The sequence below is a fragment of the Pseudophryne corroboree genome, chromosome 5, assembly GCF_028390025.1.
Source record: "Pseudophryne corroboree isolate aPseCor3 chromosome 5, aPseCor3.hap2, whole genome shotgun sequence".
Lineage (NCBI taxonomy): Eukaryota > Metazoa > Chordata > Amphibia > Anura > Myobatrachidae > Pseudophryne > Pseudophryne corroboree.
In genome coordinates this window covers 187924378-187936835 of record NC_086448.1, presented here as the reverse complement: position 1 = coordinate 187936835, position 12458 = coordinate 187924378, and the positions used below count along the sequence as shown (strand labels likewise).

The window sequence follows — 12458 nt, the reverse complement described above, 5'->3', positions numbered from 1 at the left end:
TAGATAAAAGCGCTGTACTGGCTGGGATTTTATTCCAGTGCTGGCATACTCTCTCTCTCTGTCTCTCCAAAGGGCCTTATTGGGGGACTGTCTCCATCTCCATATAGATATATCCCTGAGTGTGTGGGGGTGTCGGTACGTGTGTGTAGGCATGTCTGAAGCGGAAGGCTCATCTAAGGAGAAGGTGGAGCAGATGATTGTGGTGTCTCTGTCGGTAACGCCGACATCTGATTGGTTGGATATGTGGAATGTTTTAAATGCAAATGTGGCTTTATTACATAAGAGACTGGACAAAGCAGAGTCCAGGGATAAAACAGGGAGTCAATCCATGGCTTTGACTGTGTCACAGGGCCCTTCAGGGTCTCAGAAACGTCCCCTGTCCCACGTAGCAGACACTGATACCGACACGGATTCTGACTCCAGTGTCGACTACGATGATGCGAGGTTGCACCCAAGGGTGGCTAAAAGTATTCATTATATGATTATTGCAATAAAAGATGTTTTGCATATCACAGATGACCCCTCTGTCCCTGACACGAGGGTATGCATGTTTAAGGAAAAGAAACCTGAGGTAACCTTTCCCCCATCTCATGAGCTGAACGCGTTATTTGAAAAAGCTTGGGAAACTCCAGACAAAAAACTGCAGATTCCCAAGAGGATTCTTATGGCGTATCCTTTCCCTGCACAGGACAAGGTACGGTGGGAATCATCGCCCAGTGTGGACAAGGCTTTAACACGCTTGTCCAAGAAGGTGGCGCTACTGTCTCCAGACACGGCAGCCCTCAAGGATCCTGCTGATCGCAGACAGGAAACTACTTTAAAATCACTTTATACACATACGGGTGCTTTGCTCAGACCGGCAATAGCGTTGGCTTGGGTTTGTAGCGCTGTAGCAGCTTGGACAGATACCTTGTCAGCTGACATTGATACCCTAGGTAGGGATACCATTTTATTGACCTTAGGTCACATTAAATACGCAGTCTTATATATAAGAGACGCTCAGAGAGACATTGGGCTTCTAGGTTCGAGAGCCAACGCCATGGCGATTTCTGCTAGGCGTGCCCTGTGGACCCGCCAGTGGATGGGTAATGCCGACTCAAAGAGGCATATAGAAGTGTTGCCTTACAAGGGTGAGGTTTTATTTGGTGAAGGTCTCGCGGACCTGGTTTCCACAGCTACTGCGGGTAAATCTACTTTTTTACCTTATGTTCCTCCACAGCAAAAGAAAACACCTCAATATCAGATGCAGTCCTTTCGGTCGCATAAGTCCAGTAGAGGTCGGGGCTCTTCCTTCCTCGCCAGAGGTAAGGGTAGAGGGAAAAGAATGCCTGCTACGGCTAGTTCCTAGGAGCAGAAGTCCTCCCCGGCTTCTATTAAATCCACCGCATGACGCTGGGGCTCCACTGAGGGAGTCCGCGCCGGTGGGGGCACGTCTTCGACTCTTCAGCCACGTCTGGGTTCAGTCAGATGTGGATCCTTGGGCAATGGAAATCGTATCCCAGGCATACAAGCTGGAATTCGAAGACGTGCCTCCTCGCCGGTTTTTCAAATCGGCGTTACCAGCTTCTTCCCCAGAAAGGGAGATAGTTTTAGCTGCAATTCAAAAACTGTGTCAACAACAAGTGGCTGTCGAGGTTCCCCTAGTTCAACATGGGAAGGGGTACTATTCAACCCTGTTTGTGGTCCCGAAACCGGATGGCTCGGTCAGGCCCATTCTAAATCTAAAATCCCTAAACCTGTACTTGAAAAAGTTAAAATTCAAGATGGAATCGCTCAGGGCAGTTATCTCCAGCCTGGAAGGGGGGGATTTTATGGTGTCACTGGACATAAAGGATGCATACCTTCATGTCCCCATATATCCCCCTCATCAGGCGTACCTGAGATTCGCTGTACAGGACTGTCATTACTAGTTTCAGACGTTGCCGTTTGGGCTTTCCACGGCCCTGAGGATTTTCTCCAAGGTAATGGCGGAAATGATGGTGCTCCTGCGCAGGCAGGGAGTCACAATTATCCCATACTTGGACGATCTCCTGATAAAAGCGAGATCGAGAGATCAGTTGCTGAAAAGCGTGTCGCTCTCCCTGAGAGTGCTGCAGAATCATGGCTGGATTCTAAATCTACCAAAGTCACAGTTGGTTCCAACGACTCGGCTATCTTTCTTAGGCATGATTCTGGATACGGAACAAAAGAGGGTTTTTCTCCCAATGGAAAAAGCCCAGGAACTCCAGAACATGGTCAGAGACCTGTTAAAACCGACAAGAGTGTCAGTCCATCAATGCACTCGAGTACTGGGAAAAAAGGTGGCGACCTACGAGGCCATCCCCTTCGGCAGGTTTCATGCGAGGACTTTTCAGTGGGACCTTCTGGACAAGTGGTCCGGGTCCCATCTTCAAATTCATCAGAAAATAAGCCTGTCCCCCAGGGCCAGGGTGTGTCTCCTGTGGTGGCTGCAGAGTACTCACCTTCTAGAGGGTCGCAGGTTCGGCATTCAAGACTGGGTTCTGTTCACCACGGACGCAAGCCTCCGAGGATGGGAGAGCAGTCACACTGGGAAGAAACTTTCAGGGCCTATGGTCAAGCCAGGAGGCTTGTCTACATATCAACATACTGGAATTAAGGGCCATATACAACGGCCTACGACAAGCGGAGAATCTTCTTCGCGACCTACCAGTTCTCATTCAATCAGACAACGTCACAGCCGTGGCTCATGTAAACCGCCAAGGCGGAACAAGGAGCAGAGTGGCAATGGCGGAAGCCACCAGGATTCTTCACTGGGCGGAAAATCACGTAAGCGCTCTGTCAGTAGTCTTCATACCGGGAGTGGACAACTGGGAAGCAGACTTCCTCAGCAGACACGATCTCCATCCAGGAGAGTGGGGACTTCATCAGGAAGTTTTTGCAGAGATAACAAGTCTTTGGGGACTTCCTCAAATAGACATGATGGCGTCACGCCTCAACAAGAAGCTTCGGAGGTAATGTGCCAGGTCAAGGGACCCTCAGGCAGTAGCAGTAGACGCCCTGGTGACACCATGGGTGTTTCAGTCGATCTATGTGTTCCCCCCTCTTCCTCTCATCTCCAAAATATTGAGAATCATAAGACGAAAAAGAGTGCAGACAATACTCATTGTTCCAGATTGGCCTCGAAGGGCCTGGTTTTCGGATCTTCGGGAGATGGTCACAGAAGATCCATGGCCTCTTCCTCTCAGGGAGGACCTATTGCAGCAGGGGCCCTGCGTGTTCCAAGACTTACCGCGGTTACGTTTGACGGCATGGCGGTTGAACACCGAATCCTAGCTGGGAAAGGTATTCCGTAGGAAGCCATCCCTACTCTGATAAGGGCTTGGAAGGAGGTGACGGTGAAACATTATCACCGTATCTGGAGGAAGTATGTATCTTGGTGTGAAGCCAAGAATGCTCCTACGGAAGATTTGCACCTGGGCCGTTTTCTCCACTTTCTACAGACAGGAGTGGATATGGGCCTGAAGTTAGGCTCCATTAAGGTACAGATTTCGGCCCTATCTATATTCTTTCAGAAGGAATTGGCTTCTCTCCCAGAAGTCCAGACTTTTGTAAAGGGAGTGCTGCACATCCAGCCCCCTTGTGTGCCCCCAGTGGCACCATGGGACCTTAACGTGGTGTTACGGTTCCTAAAATCTCACTGGTTTGAACCTCTTCAGACGGTTGAATTTAAATTTCTCACTTGGAAGGTGGTCATGTTGTTGGCCTTGGTATCTGCAAGGCGGGTGTGTGAATTGGCGGCTTTGTCTCACAAAATCCCCTATCTGATTTTCCATGTGGATAGAGCAGAGTTGAGGACCCGTCCTCAATTTTTGCCTAAGGTGGTTTCATCGTTTCATATGAACCAACCTATTGTGGTGCCGGTGGCTACGGGAGACTTGGAGGATTTCAAGTCCCTGGATGTAGTCAGGGCTTTAAAAATTTACGTAGCTGGATGGCTCGGGTTAGGAAAACAGAGGCACTGGTTGTCCTGTATGCAGCCAACAAGGTTGGCGCTCCTGCTTCTAAGCAGACTATTGCTCGCTGGATCTGTATCACGATTCAGCAGGCTCATACTACGGCTGGATTGCCGTTACCAAATTCGGTAAAGGCCCATTCCACTAGGAAGGTGGGCCAATCTTGGGCGGCTGCCCGAGGGGTCTCGGCATTACAGCTTTGCCGAGCAGCTACTTGGTCGGGTTCAAACACTTTTGCAAAATTCTACAAGTTTGATACCCTGGCTGATGAGGACCTCATGTTTGCTCAATCGGTGCTGCAGAGTCATCCGCACTCTCCCGCCCGGTCTGGAGCTTTGGTATAATCCCCATGGTCCTTATGGAGTCCCCAGCATTCTCTAGGACGTAAGAGAAAATAAGATTTTAAACCTACCGGTAAATCTTTTTCTCCTAGTCCGTAGAGGATGATGGTCGCCCGTCCCAGTGCGGACATATTTCTGCAAGACTTGTATATAGTTGTTGCTTACATGAGGGTTATGTTACAGTTAAGATCAGTCGTTGGCTGATGCTGTTTTGTTCATGCTGTTAACTGGTTGCGTATATTCCATGTTATATGGTGTGGATGGTGTGGGCTGGTATGAATCTTGCCCTTAGATTAACAAAAATCCTTTCCTCGTACTGTCCGTCTCCTCTGGGCACAGTTTCTCTAACTGAGGTCTGGAGGAGGGGCATAGAGGGAGGAGCCAGTGCACACCCATTCTAAAGTATTTAGAGTGCCCATGTCTCCTGCGGAGCCCGTCTATACCCCATGGTCCTTACGGAGTCCCCAGCATCCTCTACGGACTAGGAGAATAAGATTTACAGGTAGGTTTAAAATCTTATTTTTCTCTCTGACTGTTCTTAGACACAGGGGAGGCCTGTTATTCCCAACGGCACAGACGTCGGTGGTGGGTATCAGAGTAGATACGGAAAGGTTGAGGTTCTGTGTGTTCCTGTGGACGGTAGTTGGAGGATCTGGAGTCGGATCAGATTTGGAGAGTGGCCTTCTTGTCGGTGAGCTGGTCGAATGCCAGAGTGGTTTTCACGAGACCAGATAGGTGGTGGTCCGGGTCTCCCCCTACACATGCGCCGGTATATAATCCTAATAGCCAGGATATCGCTCCTGTGGTGTTTGCTCTGTTCTCACCTCATAGAGGGACGAAGGTTCGGAATCCAGGATGAGATCCTGGTATCCGTGCATGCAGATCTCCGAGACTGGGGAGCAGTCCTTGCAAGGGAAGTATTTCCAGAGTAAAAGGTCAAGCTGGGAAGCTTGTCTGCATTAAGCCTTCTTGAGTTAAGAGATATTTTCAATGAACATATGCTTCGTGATCTGCCTGTGCTAATTCTGTCGGACGGCGTGACAGCACTGGTGTATGTAAGCCGTGAGGGCGGAACGAGGAGAAAAGCGGCGATGGCAGAAGCCAAGAAGTTCTCCGCTGGGTGGAAAGACTGGTAAACACTATAAAAGTAGTTTACGTTCCGGAGGTGAACGACAGTGAAATAAATTCCTCTGCAGACGCGATCGCCATCCGGGAGAAATATAGTCGTCATCGAGAAGTTTTCTCTGAAGTGACAGGTCTTTGAGGAGTGCCTCAGGTGGACATGTTGGCGTCTCGCCCCAAAGAGAGTTCTCAGGGATGTTGGTCAGGGGACACTCATGCTATAGCAGTGGACGTCATCGGGACACCTTGGGTGTTTCAGTCGGTCTACGTATCCCCCCCTGTTTTCACGTTTTGGACGGTGATAATCGTTAGTCTGAACCCTTGTTCTTCTATCTTCATTGTTCCGGTCTAACCAAGGAGCGCTTGGTATCCAGTTCTTCAAAATTTGCTCATAGAAGATCATTGACCTTTCCTCTAAGTGAGGAACTGTTACAGAATGATCCGGGCGTGTATCAATAATTACCAAGGATGCGTTTGACGTCTTGGCGGTGGAACGCCATATCCTGGCCAGAAAGTCTATTCCCAGGTGAAGTCTTTCCCACACTTCTTCAGGCTGGAAAGAAGTAACGGCAAGGTCTTACCACCGTGTTTGGAGGAAATAGGTGTCTTGGTGTGAATCCAAGATGGCTGCTACGGAGGACTTTCCCCTGGGTTGTCCTTCTCCATTATTTTTTGGAAAGCAGGTGTGGATGCAGGCTTAAAGTTAGGCTCCTTTTAAGTGCGAATTTTTGGCCTTATACATTTTCTTTCAAGTAGGAATTGGCAGCCTTTTCGGTAGTTCGGACCTTCGTGAAAGGAGTACTGCACATCCAACCTCCATTTGTGCCCACGTGGGCACCGTGGGACCTGGAAGTGGTGTTGCGCTTTCAGGTGTCACACTGTTTGGAACCTTTGTGAAAGGTTGGGATGAAATTTCTCTCTAGGAAAGGGGTCATGCTATTGGCTTTGGCGTTCGCAAGGCGGATGTAGGAGGTAGCGGCTTTGTCTCACAAGAGTCCTGTTTGATCTTCCATATGGATAGAGAGGAATTGGGAACTTGGTTAATAGTTCTGCCAAGAGTGGTTACTGGGTTTCGCAGAAATCAGCCTGTTTTGATCCCGGTGGTTACTTAGGCATTAGCTGATTCAAAGTATCTCGATGTAGTCAGGGCTTTGAATATTTATGTCGCCATTTTGGTTCAGGACGCATGCGTCTATGCAGTCTGTTGCACGTTGGATCTGGGTTACGATTCGGCGTGCTCGTTCAAAGACAGGATTGCCGTTACAGAAGTCGGTGGAGACCAATTCTACTAGGAAGGTGGGCTCATCTTGGGCGGCTGCCCGAGGGGTCTCGGCACTTCAACTTTGCCGAGCAGCTACGTGATCGGGTTCAAACACTTTGCTAAGTTTACAAGTTTGATACCCTGGCTGGGGAAGACCTCGTGTTTGCTCAGTCGGTGCTGCAGAGTCGTACGCACTCTCCCGCCCGGTCTGGAGCTTTGGTATAGACCCCATGGTCCTTTTGGAGTCCCCAGCATCCTCTAGGACGTAAGAGAAAATAGGATTTTAATACCTACCGGTAAATCCTTTTCTCCTAGTCCGTAGAGGATGCTGGGCGCCCGTCCCAGTTCGTACTGTCTCTGCAGTAATTGGTTATGGTTACACTCTTGGGGTGTTTCTTTTCTGTCGGCTGTTGCTGGCGTTGTACATGCCATGGCGTGCGGTGTATTATTATTGGTTGTCGTGACACACAGGTTGTGTTACCTATACTCTCAGCATATGGCTGTATGTTTTTCATACCGTGGGCTGGTATTCTGTTGAATGCCATGCTTTGCGGTAGGTTCGTGGTGTGAGCTGGTATAACACTCAGTGTTAAATTAAAAAAATCTTTTCTCGAAATGTCCGTCTCTCCTGGGCACAGTTTTCTAACTGAGGTCTGCAGGAGGGGCATAGAGGGAGGAGCCAGTTCACACCCAGTTTAAGTCTTTATAGTGTGCCCAAGCTCCTGCGGATGCGTCCATACCCCATGGTCCTTTGGAGTCCCCAGCATCCTCTACGGACTAGGAGAAAAGGATTTACCGGTAGGTATTAAAATCCTATTTTCAGATGATCTATTGCACAGGTTCTCAAACTCGGTCTTCAGGACCCCACGCAGTGCATGTTTTGCAGGTCTCCTCACAGAATCGCAAGTGAAATAATTAGCTCCACCTGTGGACCTTTTAAAATGGGTCAGTGAGTAATTAATACACCTGTGCACTTGCTGGGTTACCTGCAAAACATGCACTGTGTGGGGTCCTGAGGACCGAGTTTGAGAACCTCTGATCTATTGCAATTATCAGATGCTTAAGAAATACAGTGTGAAAGCAAAGAGTGTGTTGGGAAAAAGGTTAAAGAGTTTTCATCAGAGGAACGCGCTGTGTCACCATATTTGTCTCGGATGCAGTCAATATTATCAACTGCACAGTAAACTTTACTGTAAGTGCCCATAATACATCCACATAATGTACTTACAGCAGGCATCAGTGAGCTGAATAAAAACATTAATAAAATGTAATAATAAAATAGAACTTAAAAACTACAGCAAAGCTTTATTCCAGAAAATGAATACAATCCTCATGTGTAACATAAAATACAACAAAAAATATATATACAGGTTTTTATTAGTAATTACAAAAGAAAATAAATGCTTTGAAGCGCTGCATAATTAGTTGGTGCTTGATGATAGTGTATACCTATATGTTTACAGTGGCATGTTTTGGTTATCCATGTTGCACACCACAGCTGGTGACCTGCATGTTGTGCCGGGAGTCTGTCTAGATGTCAACTATCTCATTGTTATCCATGTATTGCTGCAGGTGGCTGAACTTGTTCTCTCCATTAGCTCCTGAGTCACTTGCAGGCTTGTCCATGTTGCCAGGATTCATCATATGTGTTCCTCTTCCAGTGATGTAAGACTTCAAGAACTTGAAAAACTGTAATAAGACAAAGTCCCCACATAAGCACTGAGCGGCGGGTACGCTATTTTATACTTTTTAACTATTTACTTTAAGACTAACTTTTTTTTTTACGGATAGATTATTATCATTGTTTTGCTATATATGTATACAGATATACATTGAATTCAATGGGTACATATCTTACATAGGGGAAAATGCTTGGGTGCTGTTATACAGTGTTACTGTACACACCTTTACGATCACTGCTGATTGGTGAATGCTCTTGATCAGCAGAGCAGTGTGGCCTCCACCATCTTGACCTGCTGTCAGCCTCCTTGCAGCCCCACACACACTGTGCTAAGATAGCTCAGTATGGACAGGCTTCTATGGGACCGGAAGGTCAGCCTATCTATGGGATGAGATGTGACCTCCCGATTCTGGCTGGTGCAGGAGAGTTGCTAATGCCCCCCATACACTTGTGCGATGCCCCGCGACGCGACATCGCGGGGCATCGCACCGGCAGTTCAGTTGTGATGAAATCGCACCTGAACTGCCAAAGTGATTACCATGCGATAGATCGCATGGTAATCATGTAATCCGCTCCCGGCGGGTACCCATCGCACATCGCAGTGTGATTTTAAAAACACATGCAATCGCACTGTGATGCGATAAAATAAGATTTTACTTACCGATAAATCTATTTCTCGGAGTCCGTAGTGGATGCTGGGGTTCCTGAAAGGACCATGGGGAATAGCGGCTCCGCAGGAGACAGGGCACAAAAAGTAAAGCTTTTCCAGATCAGGTGGTGTGCACTGGCTCCTCCCCCTATGACCCTCCTCCAGACTCCAGTTAGGTACTGTGCCCGGACGAGCGTACACAATAAGGGAGGATTTTGAATCCCGGGTAAGACTCATACCAGCCACACCAATCACACCGTACAACTTGTGATCTAAACCCAGTTAACAGTATGATAACAGCGGAGCCTCTGAAAGATGGCTTCCTTCAACAATAACCCGAATTAGTTAACAATAACTATGTACAATTATTGCAGATAATCCGCACTTGGGATGGGCGCCCAGCATCCACTACGGACTCCGAGAAATAGATTTATCGGTAAGTAAAATCTTATTTTCTCTATCGTCCTAGTGGATGCTGGGGTTCCTGAAAGGACCATGGGGATTATACCAAAGCTCCCAAACGGGCGGGAGAGTGCGGATGACTCTGCAGCACCGAATGAGAGAACTCCAGGTCCTCCTTAGCCAGAGTATCAAATTTGTAAAATTTTACAAACGTGTTCTCCCCTGACCACGTAGCTGCTCGGCAAAGTTGTAATGCCGAGACCCCTCGGGCAGCCGCCCAAGATGAGCCCACCTTCCTTGTGGAGTGGGCCTTTACAGATTTAGGCTGTGGCAGGCCTGCCACAGAATGTGCAAGTTGGATTGTGCTACAGATCCAACGAGCAATCGTCTGCTTAGACGCAGGAGCACCCATCTTGTTGGGTGCATACAATATAAACAACGAGTCAGATTTTCTGACTCCAGCTGTCCTTGCAATATATATTTTTAATGCTCTGACAACGTCCAGTAACTTGGAGTCCTCCAAGTCACTTGTAGCCGCAGGCACTACAATAGGCTGGTTCAGATGAAATGCTGACACCACCTTAGGGAGAAAATGCGGACGAGTCCGCAGTTCTGCCCTGTCCGAATGGAAAATCAGATATGGGCTTTTGTAAGATAAAGCTGCCAGTTCTGACACTCTCCTGGCCGAAGCCAGGGCTAGAAGCATGGTCACTTTCCATGTGAGATATTTCAAATCCACCTTCTTTAGTGGTTCAAACCAATGAGATTTTAGAAAGTCCAAAACCACATTGAGATCCCACGGTGCCACTGGAGGCACCACAGGAGGCTGTATATGTAGCACTCCCTTAACAAAGGTCTGGACTTCAGGGACTGAAGCCAATTCTTTTTGAAAGAAAATCGACAGGGCCGAAATTTGAACCTTAATAGATCCCAATTTGAGACCCATAGACAATCCTGATTGCAGGAAATGTAGGAATCGACCCAGTTGAAATTCCTCCGTCGGAGCACTCCGATCTTCGCACCACGCAACATATTTTCGCCAAATTCGGTGATAATGTTGCACGGTTACTTCCTTCCTTGCTTTAATCAAAGTAGGAATGACTTCTTCCGGCATGCCTTTTTCCTTTAGGATCCGGCGTTCAACCGCCATGCCGTCAAACGCAGCCGCGGTAAGTCTTGAAACAGACAGGGACCCTGCTGAAGCAAGTCCCTCCTTAGAGGTAGAGGCCACGGATCTTCCGTGATCATCTCTTGAAGTTCCGGGTACCAAGTCCTTCTTGGCCAATCCGGAACCACTAGTATCGTCCTTACGCCTCTTTGCCGTATAATTCTCAATACTTTTGGTATGAGAGGCAGAGGAGGAAACACATACACCGACTGGTACACCCAAGGCGTTACCAGCGCGTCCACAGCTATTGCCTGCGGATCTCTTGACCTGGCGCAATACCTGTCCAGTTTTTTGTTGAGGCGAGACGCCATCATGTCCACCATTGGTCTTTCCCAACGGGTTACCAGCAAGTGGAAGACTTCTGGATGAAGTCCCCACTCTCCCGGGTGAAGATCGTGTCTGCTGAGGAAGTCTGCTTCCCAGTTGTCCACTCCCGGGATGAACACTGCTGACAGTGCTATCACATGATTCTCTGCCCAGCGAAGAATCCTTGCAGCTTCTGCCATTGCACTCCTGCTTCTTGTGCCGCCCTGTCTGTTCACATGGGCGACTGCCGTGATGTTGTCCGACTGGATCAACACCGGTTTTCCCTGAAGCAGAGGTTCTGCCTGGCTTAGAGCATTGTATATTGCTCTTAGTTCCAGAATGTTTATGTGAAGAGACGTTTCCAGGCTCGTCCATACTCCCTGGAAGTTTCTTCCTTGTGTGACTGCTCCCCAGCCTCTCAGGCTGGCGTCCGTGGTCACCAGGATCCAATCCTGTATGCCGAATCTGCGGCCCTCCAATAGATGAGCACTCTGCAACCACCACAGAAGAGACACCCTTGTCCTTGGAGACAGGGTTATCCGCAGGTGCATCTGAAGATGCGACCCTGACCATTTGTCCAACAGATCCCTTTGGAAAATTCTTGCGTGGAATCTGCCGAATGGAATTGCTTCGTAAGAAGCCACCATTTTTCCCAGGACTCTTGTGCATTGATGTACAGACACCTTTCCTGGTTTTAGGAGGTTCCTGACAAGCTCGGATAACTCCTTGGCTTTTTCCTCCGGGAGAAAAACCTTTTTCTGAACCGTGTCCAGAATCATCCCTAGGAACAGCAGACGAGTTGTCGGCATTAACTGGGATTTTGGAATATTCAGAATCCACCCGTGCTGTTTTAGCACTTCTTGAGACAGTGCTAATCCCATCTCTAGCTGTTCTCTGGACCTTGCCCTTATTAGGAGATCGTCCAAGTATGGGATAATTAATATGCCTTTTCTTCGAAGAAGAATCATCATCTCGGCCATTACCTTTGTAAAGACCCGAGGTGCCGTGGACAATCCGAACGGCAGCGTCTGAAACTGATAGTGACAGTTTTGTACAACGAACCTGAGGTACCCCTGGTGTGAGGGGTAAATTGGAACGTGGAGATACGCATCCTTGATGTCCAAGGATACCATAAAGTCCCCCTCTTCCAGGTTCGCTATCACTGCTCTGAGTGACTCCATCTTGAACTTGAACTTCTTTATGTACAGGTTCAAGGACTTCAGATTTAGAATAGGCCTTACCGAGCCATCCGGCTTCGGTACCACAAAAAGAGTGGAATAATACCCCTTCCCTTGTTGTAGAAGAGGTACCTTGACTATCACCTGCTGAGAGTACAGCTTGTGAATGGCTTCCAAAACCGTCTCCCTTTCGGAGGGGGACGTTGGTAAAGCAGACTTCAGGAAACGGCGAGGTGGATCTGTCTCTAATTCCAACCTGTACCCCTGAGATATTATCTGCAGGATCCAGGGATCTACCTGCGAGTGAGCCCACTGCGCGCTGTAATTTTTGAGACGACCACCCACCGTCCCCGAGTCCGCTTGAGAAGCCCCAGCG

At 48.3% G+C, this 12458-nt stretch overlaps 1 protein-coding gene across 2 annotated transcripts in view; it reads left to right on the top strand.

Annotated features, from left to right (window-relative positions):
• Positions 1-12458, top strand: part of BTD (biotinidase) — a 218718-nt gene that overhangs the window by 21828 nt on the left and 184432 nt on the right. The window contains exon 1 of one of the 2 annotated variants that reach the window (XM_063921950.1): positions 8343-8428. The exons of the other annotated variant lie outside the window; for it this stretch is intronic. The gene's annotated coding sequence lies outside the window, so the exon portion shown is untranslated. Of the gene's footprint in view, positions 1-8342; positions 8429-12458 lie in introns of those variants that run through there. 2 annotated transcript variants of the gene reach the window in all.